This window comes from Alexandromys fortis, unplaced genomic scaffold, assembly GCF_014885135.2.
Source record: "Alexandromys fortis isolate MF-2015 unplaced genomic scaffold, M_Fortis_MF-2015_v1.1 scaffold_234, whole genome shotgun sequence".
Lineage (NCBI taxonomy): Eukaryota > Metazoa > Chordata > Mammalia > Rodentia > Cricetidae > Alexandromys > Alexandromys fortis.
The window spans coordinates 127,533-139,917 of record NW_026068113.1 but is presented as its reverse complement, the minus strand read 5'-3'; the positions used below and the strand labels follow the sequence as shown (position 1 = coordinate 139,917).

Here is a 12,385-nt window from a genome sequence, read left to right as displayed (position 1 = left end):
AAAAAAAAAAAAAAAAACAAACGGTAGATTCTCAACACCGTGCCAGGCCCGTGAGAAAGAGTCATTGAAGACCCACAAATTAAATGGAGACCCTAGGCAGCCACGGGCCTTCCAAATGATGAAGACCCGATTATGGACTAAATACCACTGCATACATTCATCCTCTGGGGTCTCATGCCTGAGCTTTTCAGCATGGAACCCTCCCTCCAAAAAGCGCTGAACTTGGAGCAGCGCCCCTAGGCCGCAGTTCAACCAGTGAAGACCCACACCTCTCACTTCTGCACAACACACACGGCAACTCCAGAAACAGTGAAAATGGAAAATGGTTTTAGTGATTACTGCACAGAGGTCACTTGTCCAAGGTCTTCCCTATACTCCTGTGCACATCCCTATAGACAATGAATGGAAATACACGCAGTCTGCCCCATAGGGCCTATTCCTAGGTCAGGATGACCTGTAGTCCACAGGCCAGAATGAGAGGTGAGAGTCAGAAAGCCATTTGATCACATGATGGGAACTTGGATGGGGGTGACAGTGGGTGGGAGCAGCCTCAAATTCTTCAAGAAAAAGGTGAGTGTCAAATAAGGCCTCGCAGGATAGGAAGGAGTAGTTAGACGGTGTTCAGAATTACCAGGTAGCTTGCCTCTTGGATGTGCATTTGCTTTTGGCCCCATCGCAAGCAATAGTGTATATTGTTGATGTGAAAACACAATATGGTATGTCTACTTCATTTACGTGTTCGTTTTCACCCCCTTGCAAGAACCACACTGTTGTGAATTATTTACATAAAAATACAATACGTTCCTTTCCGAAAGAATGAGACAAAGCTCTAGACAATGTATTTCCTGCTCTTACGGGCTCGTTCTGTCAGTTTTATACCTGGTTCCGGCAAGATGGAGTTCCCACACTGGAGGCCCAGGCTTCTGATACTGGAAAGCACTACACCCTTCCTTTCAGTCCCAAAGCCCCCTAACCCCTCTGTCTCCCAATTCCCAACTCAGCAAACCATTCCCCAGAGCTATGGACCCATTGCCTACCAGGCAGTTACTCTGGCTCTTCTGGCTACTGATAAACCACAGTGACCAACATCTGTCCAGTTCACTCATGTACTTTCTGGCTTCTGTCCTTTCTTCTTGCTCATTGTTCTTGATTTCTGGTTCATTCTTGTACACAGCACAGGAGCTGCCTCTCCCTCGAATACTCTCTGATTCTGACTTTCCCCTTCCAATCATCCTGAGTGTCTAGCTCCATGTCTACCTCCTTGACTGTGTATTCACTGCACCCTCTAAGACCCTACAACTTCAACTACGTTTACATCCAGAGTGCCCTCCATTGCCCTTGATTGCCTTTGAATTCCTTTCTGGTTTCCTCTCATTTCACACAGTCACCCACCTCTACTGTGAACCTGTCATGAGCTGGACCGTGTGTCAAGTACATGAGATGCAGGAGTGAACACACAGGCACTGGATCCCACCCACCATGACACTGGCAGCTTGGCGAGGAAAAGAAACAGTAATTCAGCAGCTACCCCAAGGATCACTTCAAGACTTATCCTTTTGTCCCGAGAAAGAGATCCAAGGGTCTCCTGGAAGACAGCTCTGTGACAGACGCTTGGTTCCACTCCTGGATCTTTCCATAGCTAGGCCCTCCTCATCTTTTGGTTTCGCCACTAAGGTTTCTTAATGAAGGCATCCCAAAACAAAGGCCAAATCAACTACTTTGCAAATGCCCAGTTCTGTTCTCACCAGAACTGGATGCTCTGAAAGTTCACTATTGTATTTGCTGTTCACCTGCTCACTGGTTTGTGCATGAGTGTAAGCTCTATGAAAGCAGGTGTCCTAGACCCGTGACTGACAGTCACCTCCACAGCCCCTGGATGAGGCTCAGCATAGAGTAGGCACACTACCGTCATTTGACAGAAGAATGACAAGAACCTAATGTTCTGTTTCTTCTTTAGTCTAGCCCCCCTCAATGGGATCCTTCTTAAATTCCGCAAACGTGACAAAAATAAATGCCATCCAATAAATAAATTCTGGAAAACTGCTTAAATATCCGACACCAAGTTCTAATGGTTCCCCCCAGGTAGAGCCAACACCTCCACAAATAAAATGAGCCATGAGCAACGCAGAACCAAACCACAGCTGCCTAATTCCTGGGACTGGCCTTCCCATGGACACAGGCCACACAACACCGTCCACACTCAGGGTCACAGGGAAGGCTGCTCAAGGCAGACCTGCTGGGACTCACTTGAAGGAAGGCCCTCAGCAGAATTCATGTAGTTGCCATACCAGCATGGGGCAACTTTAAAATTATATGGGGACAATCTGGTCATTCAAAAAATCAAAATCCTTTAAGTAAGTAACGAAGTAAGTAAGTAAACGAAGCCTGTCACCCGGCTCCCCCAAGAGTGAGAGGTACACACAGCTAGTCAGTCTGCTGTAAACCGCAGGGCTCAGCATCCAGGGGGGGGGGATAACCCAGCTGATGTCAGCTGACACCTCCAAAGTAAGGGAAGCTCTCCTGAAATGAGAGAAGGGCAAAGGCTTCTCTGTATGTCTGCAACTGGCCACTCTGTTTATTCTGCATTATTTATACCAATCCTTGGTCAGCTCCTCAAGGACCTGAGGCAGCTTTGTGAAGAGAACAAGAAAGAGATAGTTACTGCAGAAGGTGGGTGAGGTGTCCCCCAACACACTGTTTCAGCTGTGCATTTTCAACAACAGGAGAGGTGCAGTCAGTGCCTCCAGGGAAGTTTGTCATGGAGCAGGCAATGCATGGTGTGGGTCTCAATCCCAGGTCCCTCATACAGTCCCGCCAGGCGAAGGGGGTGCCACCACACACAGAGTACATAGCCTAGACCCACTGCCTGGCTTGATATCCACTGCCCAGAAATAACAGTCTCTGATGTCTTGCTTCCCTTATCTGCAAAATGAGTATAGTAACAGTATGGTGGTCCTGAAGTCCCACATGGAGGATTGGAGCCACCCTCACAGGAGGTCAAGTCCACTGCCTTCTTCCCCAGGCGCCAGGAAACCTTTGGCTCAGCATCTTAACGAAGGACCTGCTGAGTGTTAATTCTCAGGACCGTAAATGACAATGCATGTTAAATACTTTAGCATGCCCCAGACCCTGTCACAGTTACGAAGAATGTGACCTCACCAGGACACCCAGGTGGAGTGGTTTAGGGTAGAATGGAGCACAGGCCTGGGCTCTCAGAAAGACCAAGCGACACAGACAGTTGGAAGAAGACTTCCGGTCTCTCAAAGGAAGTGGTGGCATCTTCTGTAAGAAGAGCCATGAATACTGATGGCAGAGAGAGTGAAGAAGTACAGCGCAGCGAGGTGTACCATGTGGAGAGGACAGATGTGGAGCCACTTGGGCTCTGGGACAACCTGGCAGAACCAGCTAGCGCCATTCACTTGCCTTCTCCTTGGTGAGATCCAGACATTAAGAGACTGGGCCCTTATCACTGCTCACTGGTAACCTGTCCATGGTGCTAAGAAGGGAGACTAGCTATGCTTTGTCACACCATGTGGGTCAGAGCACCAGTGCAAACAGATACACAGCCCGCAAAGTCTCAGCCCTACCTTGTCTCATGTCCACTTTCTTCCCTGAACCTATTTCAGTGAATTGCCTCTACACCGAGGCCAAGAGCTGTCAGACAGAGATTTTCCTTTTTCTGAATCTTACCCTCCATACCACCTGGGAACACTTTGATACAAATCTAGCCCAGGGCACGAAGCACTACATGGCGGCAGAAATGAAAATGGCAGTTGTCTCTGTGGGCAGTGATGGGAAGTACTATGAAAAGACTAAGGTAACGCTTTGATGCGAAAGATCCATCTTGATGACAGCGGCTGATGCACAGATGTTGTAGCAAACAAGGGACTTCTTGAAGACAGCCATATCTGCATCCTTGTATCCTATCCGTGTGTACTGTACCTTACACTAGAAATGAATGACTGCTGGTCATCCAACCTTCAACAAGGAGAAACCCTGGGTCACCACAGGGGCCGCTGTCATCACAAGACAAGAAGGGATCCTTCAACACTGGAAAACATGGGGGAGAGCGACCGTATGAGGAGTCAGTTCTTGCTGCTGGATTTAAAGGAGGAGGCTGGGAGCCTAGTTGAGAAGTGTAATCACTTTGTAGAGGCTGCAAACAGCCAGCAAGAGGAGTGTTGTTGGAGCCTCTATCTGGGAACATGGCCTTGCAGGCACCTGGATGGTGATCTAGAAAAATTCATGCTGAACTTGTAAGATAATGAATTTTATAACCCAAAGTCTCTAGGTTTGTGGTCATCTGTTATTGTAGCCATACAATAAGTGTAAAAACCTTTTTAAAAAATCTAATCAAGTTCCACTCTTCAAATCTGTACATATTATTGTGGGTAAAAATTGCACCACACTGAAGAGACAAGGCTGTTTTGGTTCCAGAATGCTAGGGAACTTCAGTAATATATACAGATGGGGCCACTTTCAGAACATCCCTGGTTACCCAAGGGAACGGCATCTGTCTGCCCCTCACTGACCTGTCCTCACCCTTCTGTTATCTCCAAGTCACACTGGATGCCAAAACCCTCTTCATAGATGCTGTCTCATCAGCATCTGAGTAGATCGCCAAGCTAGATAAGATCGTTCAGAAACGCAGTACTTTGCACACAAGTGCACTAGGGTCAGGGGAGGTCAGAGGCTTGTGGCAGAGCCACATTAAACTCTACCTCTTGCCCAACAGGAAGATAGCCTTGGTGGGCAGACATGAGCAGAGGCTGAAAAGGCAAAGGAAACAGGGCTTGTTCAGGGGCAGACGCTCTCTGCCAAGCAGACAGGACGTATGGTAGGTTTGCACGTGACATGCTTAAGGGAAGGAAGTGGGGTCAGGAGTAGGGTAAGGAAGTGGCTGCTGGCCCCAGCCATCTCCAGGCAGTGGGGTGGGGTGGGGTGGGGCTGGGGAAGAGGACAGCCATTATTAGCCAAGGTTCAAAACAAAGAAGATGAGACTAGAGATCACAGGCTGTTACAGCTGGAGCTGGGAGAAACTGGCAGGACCCAGTGTCTTTCCCAGCATGACTCCTGTTCTCTCTCCTTCCTAAATACTATCTCCTGAGAAGACACCTTAGATAAGAGAGGTGGGCATAAAGGATCCCTTTGAGATGGTATCAGAACCACCCAAACTCCCTCTTGGAACTAATTCACATTTACAAAATACTCATTTAGCTATTCACATTATACAAATGAGGAAATGGAGGCTCACACAGGAACAGAGTTTCATAAAGGTCACAAGGAGACCTCTGTCTCCTTACTGACGTGGGAAGGCCTATGTCATAGTGGGTGGTGCCACCCCTGGGAAGTTGGTAGTGGGGTGTATAAGAAAGCAAACACTCCTCCATGGTTTCTGCCACCAGGTTCCTGTCCTGACTTCCCTCAGTGACATGAGAGTGTAAGATGAAACAAGCCCTTTCCTCCCCCAGGTCACTCCTGGTCATGGCATTTACCACAGCAACAGAAACCAAACTAAGACGTTGCTCAGTTCAGTTCTTCAGGACCACAAAAGCTTGTGGTTAGAGTCCTAGCTGGTGCTCCTATTCTGTGATCACTGTCTTGGGCACAGTTTTCCCATCTTGGGCTGAGTGTGACAGGTGCCAAGGAACTGAAGGAGGAAGGTCCCAAAGAATAATACAGTTACCTGCTATTCTGGTCCATCTTGAAAAATAAAATGTTGCTTAATTAGCCTGTTGGCCACCTGCTACCTCCACCTGAGCTCTTACAAAGACATGCAGCTAGGCTTATTATATAACAAGAGGTGCCCTGAGGTGAGGGTCCAGCAGAGAGTGGAGGCGCCCTGCAGAAAGCAGGAAGATATCTGAGGTGTGGTAGAATTAAGTAGAAGGGGTGATATCCCTAGTTAAACCGTGGGCCCTAGGTCTGGAAAAGATCATAACAGGAGATAGAGGCCTTTCCTATAGACTGGACACATAGCCAGGAAAGTAAGTGAATGGGAGGCAGAGGTCTTCCTTGTCAGAAAGGAGGCTACAGAGCTCAGAACTCAGGCGAAAGGCAGGCTTTTCCACTATCACGGTGCTCACTGGAAAGTGAGCCATCTGCTTGTATCTGCCTAGGCACTGGGATCTTCAGTTTGGAGGAGCCTCTTTGTGGGATAGGTGAATGCAGGTAGTGGAGACGCCTGTGATCTAGAAAGTCTCCCTGTAGGAGCAGCCCTGGGCCAGGATGGTGGTAGGACTTCGATCCTTCTCCAAAGAAAGGTATTTTCACCCTGTGGTGTCACCTTCTAGAAACACTCAAACTAGACCCTGAGAAAACCCAGAAAGTGAGTTTTTTCTCCCTATTTGATTGCTTCACAAGCTGTGACCCTGACTGATATAGCCGTGACGTTGTATACTCGGCAAGGCTCACTAATCTGCTGCAGAATGAGTTGAGTCCTTGGGCTGAGTCCGAGAATTTGAAAAATGTGGCTGAGCGGTGAGCCAATAACGGTGTGTCAGAGAGCTGATGAAGAGTCTACCTTTACTCTTCGCTTTACTCTTTTTGACATTAGCTCTGGGACTAGAGGGGCATCTTAACTGAATTTCTGCCTTCCCCAATGGAACAAGGTAATGACAGTGGCTATGCACCTGTGATTAACTGAGATTTTACCACTTCCTGGGGCCTTTCTGTAAAGTATATAGTAGTCAACAGCAAAGGACGGATGCCAGTTTGCCAGACATTGCCCAAGCATGTGATATACACTATCTCCATTCATTCTCAGCTACCCCATAGGTAGGTGTCATTATAAGCTCTACAGACCAAAAAAAAAAAAAAAAAAAAAAAAAAAAAAAACCCCAAAAACCCAGAGCTTCCAAGAAGTTATGTAATCTGCCAAGTCATACAGCTAATGCTTGGTGCCCCCACACTTAGCCTGGCATGCTTCTGATACTCTTGCCTTCAACCACTGCTTTGTTAAACTTATCTCTGTGGAACAAGAGTCTGTCATAGTCTGGATACCTTGCAGCTTTTAATAAGCCATCCCACCACTATCCTCCAACTCTGTCAGAGGTGTAAACATTGACTACTATCATGGGAAAGAATCACTGTGAAAGGTACCAAGGCTGGTACCTCCACAGGTAACAAGGATGCTTAGTACATTTGTTAACTCTCACTTCCAAATAATCCCTTTTTGACATCAAATATTACACTCAATTAGGCACACAGTCCCGTAGAACTGGAACTCAGAAATTAACATTTTGGCTTTGGCTCCTCACTAGCCAATCCTGTGGTCTTAGGTAGTTCAACAACCTCACTTGTGTCTTGAGGATTCCTTATCTGAAAAAATGGAACGTTGGGCCCCTGAGAGCTGGAATTATGGGTGGTTGTGAGGTACTTAACAAGGGTGCTGGGAACTAAACTTGGGTCCTCTTCAAGAACAGTATGCTTGCTTAATCACTAAGCCATCTCTCTAGCCCCTTAAGTCTTTTAAATGAACTGTTCTTCAGTAGTTCCAAGATGGATAAATAAAAAGGGACAACTTCCCTTTGAAAAAGTTATTAAAACTCAACACAGTCAAATTTTAAGCTGGGTGTGGTGGTAATGCCCTTAATCCCAGCACTCAGGAGCCAGAGGTAGGTAAAGATCTATGGGCTCTAGGCCTTGTCTACATAGAATCTTGGATAGCTAAAGCCTGTCTCAAAACAGAAAAGTCAAGTTTTTTTTTTTCATGGTTTGATGGGTTTCAAATAAACACCTGAAGCTCTGACTTTACCAAGTTTTCTGAGGCTGTTTCAGGCTTGAATGAGCTAAGACATAAAATAAACTTCCACATGGGAAGGGAGGAACCAACAAAGAAAACCAAGGGTGTACAAAAAATCATCAATGTCTCGACATCATTTTTCTGAACTGCAGTCACCTCTGATGGCTTAAAGAGGTACACCAATATTCAATTACTCTGCCAACCAAGAACGGACAGAGGACATGTTTAGGCCCATCACTGACTTCTGATGCCTGAGAGAAGGGGTAAAGACAAGGAAACTGTCACTTGGATTCACTAGGTTCCTGGTCTTCAGGGTCAAGGCCAATACAGACCTTTAATGATGCTCTTCAAAGTAAAATAATTTATTTTTTAACCAGCAGTTAAGTCCACCCTGTTCTGAGATGCATGCTTTTTCTGAAGCAGGAGGCTCAACTGCTCTCTCCTTTATTCGTCTCTCAGTGCCCACAGGAGTTAGCACTTGCTGGGAGATTCTGCCCCATCTCTGTAGCATAGCATGCAGATCACCATGCAGATCAGAATAGGAATAGTTTCATACATATTCATCAACAACATCTCAGCCAACAAAGTATACTTTTAAAAAATTAGGCCAGGCAGGCACGGTAGCACACTGCAGTCTTGCAATTCCAGCACTCGGTAGACTGAGGCAGGAAAAAAATACCTCTAAATTAGAGATCAGCCTAGGCTACATAGTGAGAACTTGTGTATAAAAATAAATAAATAAGTGAAATAAAATGTCTTTCAAAGCAGCTGACTATACAGTTATGTCAGCAGCAATCACTCTCCTGTAAGACCTAAGAGCCGCTCAGAAGGATTTGAGAGACAACGCCATTGCTTTGGAGAACCCTACGGCTCGGAGCTATCTTTTTCTCCTGATTTAACTACCAAAATTTGCTATGATTTCCAAAAGTCAGTATCTTTGTTGGAACACACTGGTTTGATTTCTGGCCAAGGACATGAAGAGGAAGCTTAAAATCTCTCGGAAAAACACAAAGATGACCAATGGAAGGTAAAATAGATGCAATCTTTAAGAACAATGAAGCAGAGCCATCAAGAACTCCATGGTGTAGTGAAGGGAACTACAATGGGGTCTCTGCTAGTCTCCCACAAGTGCACAAAAGTATTTTGGTTTGTGTCTGAGTGGGTATGAGCCTTGTTTTAAAAACAATAATAGTGCCTTTTCTTAATTACTATAAATCCCAACTAGATCCAGGGAAGACTTCTGTTCAAAGGATTTAAGGCCTCACAGTCTCAACCCATACACATCTTTTCAAACAGAGAAGAAGAAAATGGCCAACAATCTGGGATATGACTTTGGGGACTGCCTTAAAGCACCTTCTGGGGCGATGATTCAAAAAGTCACTTCGGGCTGTTTATGTGAAACTCTCATGTCCTGTCTTGGCTTGCCCACAGATTCCCTGTGGAATCTTAAGTGGGGTGTGCATGGAGGTCTCCCCCTCAGACCTCCAGCCTGCATCATGACATCACAAAAGAAATATGTGAGAAGTGCTTGGAAAAAAAACAAGGAATGTATTCTGAATTAAGTGGGTTGGCACAGGTCTATAAATCCTAGCTCTTGAGAGATGGAGGCCCTAACCTACATAGTGACATCCTACCAAAGACAGGAAGAAGAAAGCAAAAGGAAAGACAAGACACATGCTAGGACATTAAATTTCTCACACAAATAAATGAGCGTTCCATCTCCCAACCCCTCAAGACCATTCTGCAATGAGCTTCTTCATCAGGTATCATCCTGGAGCCACGATGTTCCACAGTGAAACATGTAGACGGTGAAGGGATGTAGGTAGGCAGGATGAAAAGACACCACCATCATTCATCTAAGTGCAGCTCAATATAAAGCAATGCACTCTTCATCAGCTACGGAGGGGCCAAGGGTGGCACCTTTACCCTGGACAGAGGAGAGCCCATGGTTGAGGTCCTGGTCATGGCTAGCTAGTCTTTCCCACATGGATGGGTGTGGTGATCCAAGACATTATGAAAGAGACCTAAAGAAGTCAACCTTTTGAACAGACCCTTCTTCTGTGTACCTGAAGGGACCATTCATTAACCTAGATCAGCATTTCCTGACTCAGAGCTTCGAAGTTCCCAGGGACCTTGCCTTGAAATGTATAGCAGGACGAAGACTATTACTTGGCTCACACATTTTCTGTGTCTGTGCAGAGCCCCAGGGCAGAGAAAGTGCTTAACATCCTATATCCTATATCGATACCTGTACATGGGAAAGTTCTGGGAACTAGATGAGTTTGGACAGGTCAGTTGTTAAAATCCGGCTGTAATTTCCTCATCTTCAGGAGGAAAGAGGAAGATTAAGAAGGTTTCAGGCGCCTATTAGAAGGAGTAAATAGGAAATACACATAACAGTTCCTGTGGTACCAGACACCTGGCAAGATTCAATGCTACCCCCTTCCACCCTTCCCTACTCTCAACACACTCCACTGTGACAAATCCACTAGACCATAAAATCAAAAATCAGATAAGATAAAATATACCCTCTCATGCCAAAGACAAAAACTGACCAGTTGATGGAGAACCGGCTGTCACCTGCAGTCTTCCCTGGACCACCTGTCCAACTCAACTCACTCTCAGATATACTCCTGAGGCTATCACATCTCTTAGCCCAGCAGGCCCATGTCACTATGCTGGCCCTTCAGGCAATGTCTCCATGACCAGAAAAGCATCTGACAGTGACATGTACAGATGGCCAAATGGACGGAGGTGGGCAGGTTGAAATTACATGGTGCTCATCTTCATTAGCTCAACATATTCCAGCCCAGCCCTGGCAGCAGCAGTATGTATCCAAGCAGGTCACTGACCTGAGCCAACTTGGTGCCCTTTAGAAGCACTGAGTAGGGACTGGCAGGGAGCGTGGAGATCACCTAATCCAGCCTCCCACCTGATGACAGGCGTGTTACCATAGCTGAACAGTCACCTCACGCTGCTGCCTGCCCCTGCACAGCGCTCTTGCCATCCTGGCCTCCTCGGCAACTCCGACACACCCAGCCCCTGGGCCGGAATTGTTCTCGCCCCATTCCACCTGTGAGGTCTCAGGAGAAATGTCTCCTCCACAGCTGCCCTTGCCATCCTAGGGACAGTCTGCTTCCTTGTCTTGCTTTCCCAGTTGTGCTATGCACTGGATGCCTGCTGGTTTCCTAGCCCAACTCACCCACGGAATGGGATACTAGTAAGGTCACAACTGGCACTGTCCCTGTCCCCGACCCACACAAGCATTTTGTTTCGTACTCAATATTTACTGTATTAATGAATGAATAACAAAACCCTTAAGCTGCTTGTATCTAGCAGCTGAGGTTTAATTCCGGGTATGCGAAGGCTCAAAGTTCTGCCAAGTGGGGAAAGCGGCACACTCCGGGGGGGCTGGCTGCAGGCTACTGCTGTGCTGCTGGCACCGCGCGGTTTCTTGCTTCTAACTCTGGGATAGGTTCAGCCTGGTTGGGGATCTTTAATCCACCCAGTTAACAGTTAACCAACCCAGCCTCCGAGACACAGCTGCAGGCATCATTAAGTTGGGAGCAGGAAGGACAATTCTTTGTGGGCCTTCCGCCTTAGAAGCTGGCTCCCTCCCCGGGCTTGACAACTACAAACTTGGGGCTGAACAGTCTGTGGGCTCATATTACAAGGACATTAATAAAAACACGTTTCTCAAATGCTGGCTGCTGAGGGCGACTGCAGCACATGCCTCTTCAATCCTTCAGTGGCAGCATCTTTTTTTTTTTTTTAAGTCTTGGGTTCTTGGAACAATGAAGTGAGGAATTCATACGCTCGACAGGACCACAGCCTTGAGCGTCTGAGTCACACTGATGAAGCAGGCTCAAAGCCCAGGTATGGGAGACTGATAAGACACGACAGAGAGCCACTTTCAGAGGGGATCTTAGTGGACCTCTGAAAATGTAAGTGCTCGCTCGCTTGCTCGGTAGGTTCCAAGGTGGCTAGGAGAGCTACTGCACCAGGCACGGGACTGCTGCAAACAAGAAGGTTCTCAGAGTGGTTCTCCAGGCTTGGGTGCGAGGCGACTGAAGGCGACTGAAGAGACCCACACCAGGGATCAAGCTGCTGGCTCTCTCCCAGCAGGAGCTCAGTGGTAGGACACCTGCCGAGTATGCACAAGGCCCTGCCTTCCAGACTCAGCACCAGGGAGAGAAAGGTCTCAACCATCAAGTTAATTCTGCTGGAAGGTTTCCAAAGGGAAAGTCCCTTCGGTTACTCAGAGGGAAAAAAAAAATTACCTATTCAGTCTGGAATCTGGGATGTTTTATGCAGATGTCTGCAGCTCAAGTTAACGAAGGGAAGTCAGCCTGCCTTTGATTATTCAAACAGGCTACCTCTATTAAGGATTGCACAACTTGTAAGCAAGGCAGGGGTGGGTCTAACTTTTTAAATTTTTACTTAAAAAAAAAAAAACCTCAAGCCTGATTTATTCTTTTCTTTGGAGTTTTTCATGCCAACGTTTTCTTCTGTACTTAGGAAAAGCTTCCGCTCTGGTGAGTGTGTAGGGATCAACACAAAGTCAGCACAGAAATCTGGGTGGTTTCCCTCAGGAGCCAAAGTGCAGGGAGCATTCATTCCCCAGCTGCCCTATATATCAAG

At 46.8% G+C, this 12,385-nt stretch overlaps 1 protein-coding gene across 1 annotated transcript in view; it reads right to left on the bottom strand.

Moving 5' to 3' along the window:
- Window positions 1–12,385, bottom strand: part of Itpr1 (inositol 1,4,5-trisphosphate receptor type 1) — a gene marked incomplete at its 5' end in the record, with an annotated part of 210,471 nt that overhangs the window by 78,072 nt on the left and 120,014 nt on the right. The gene's annotated exons all lie outside the window — the stretch shown is intronic.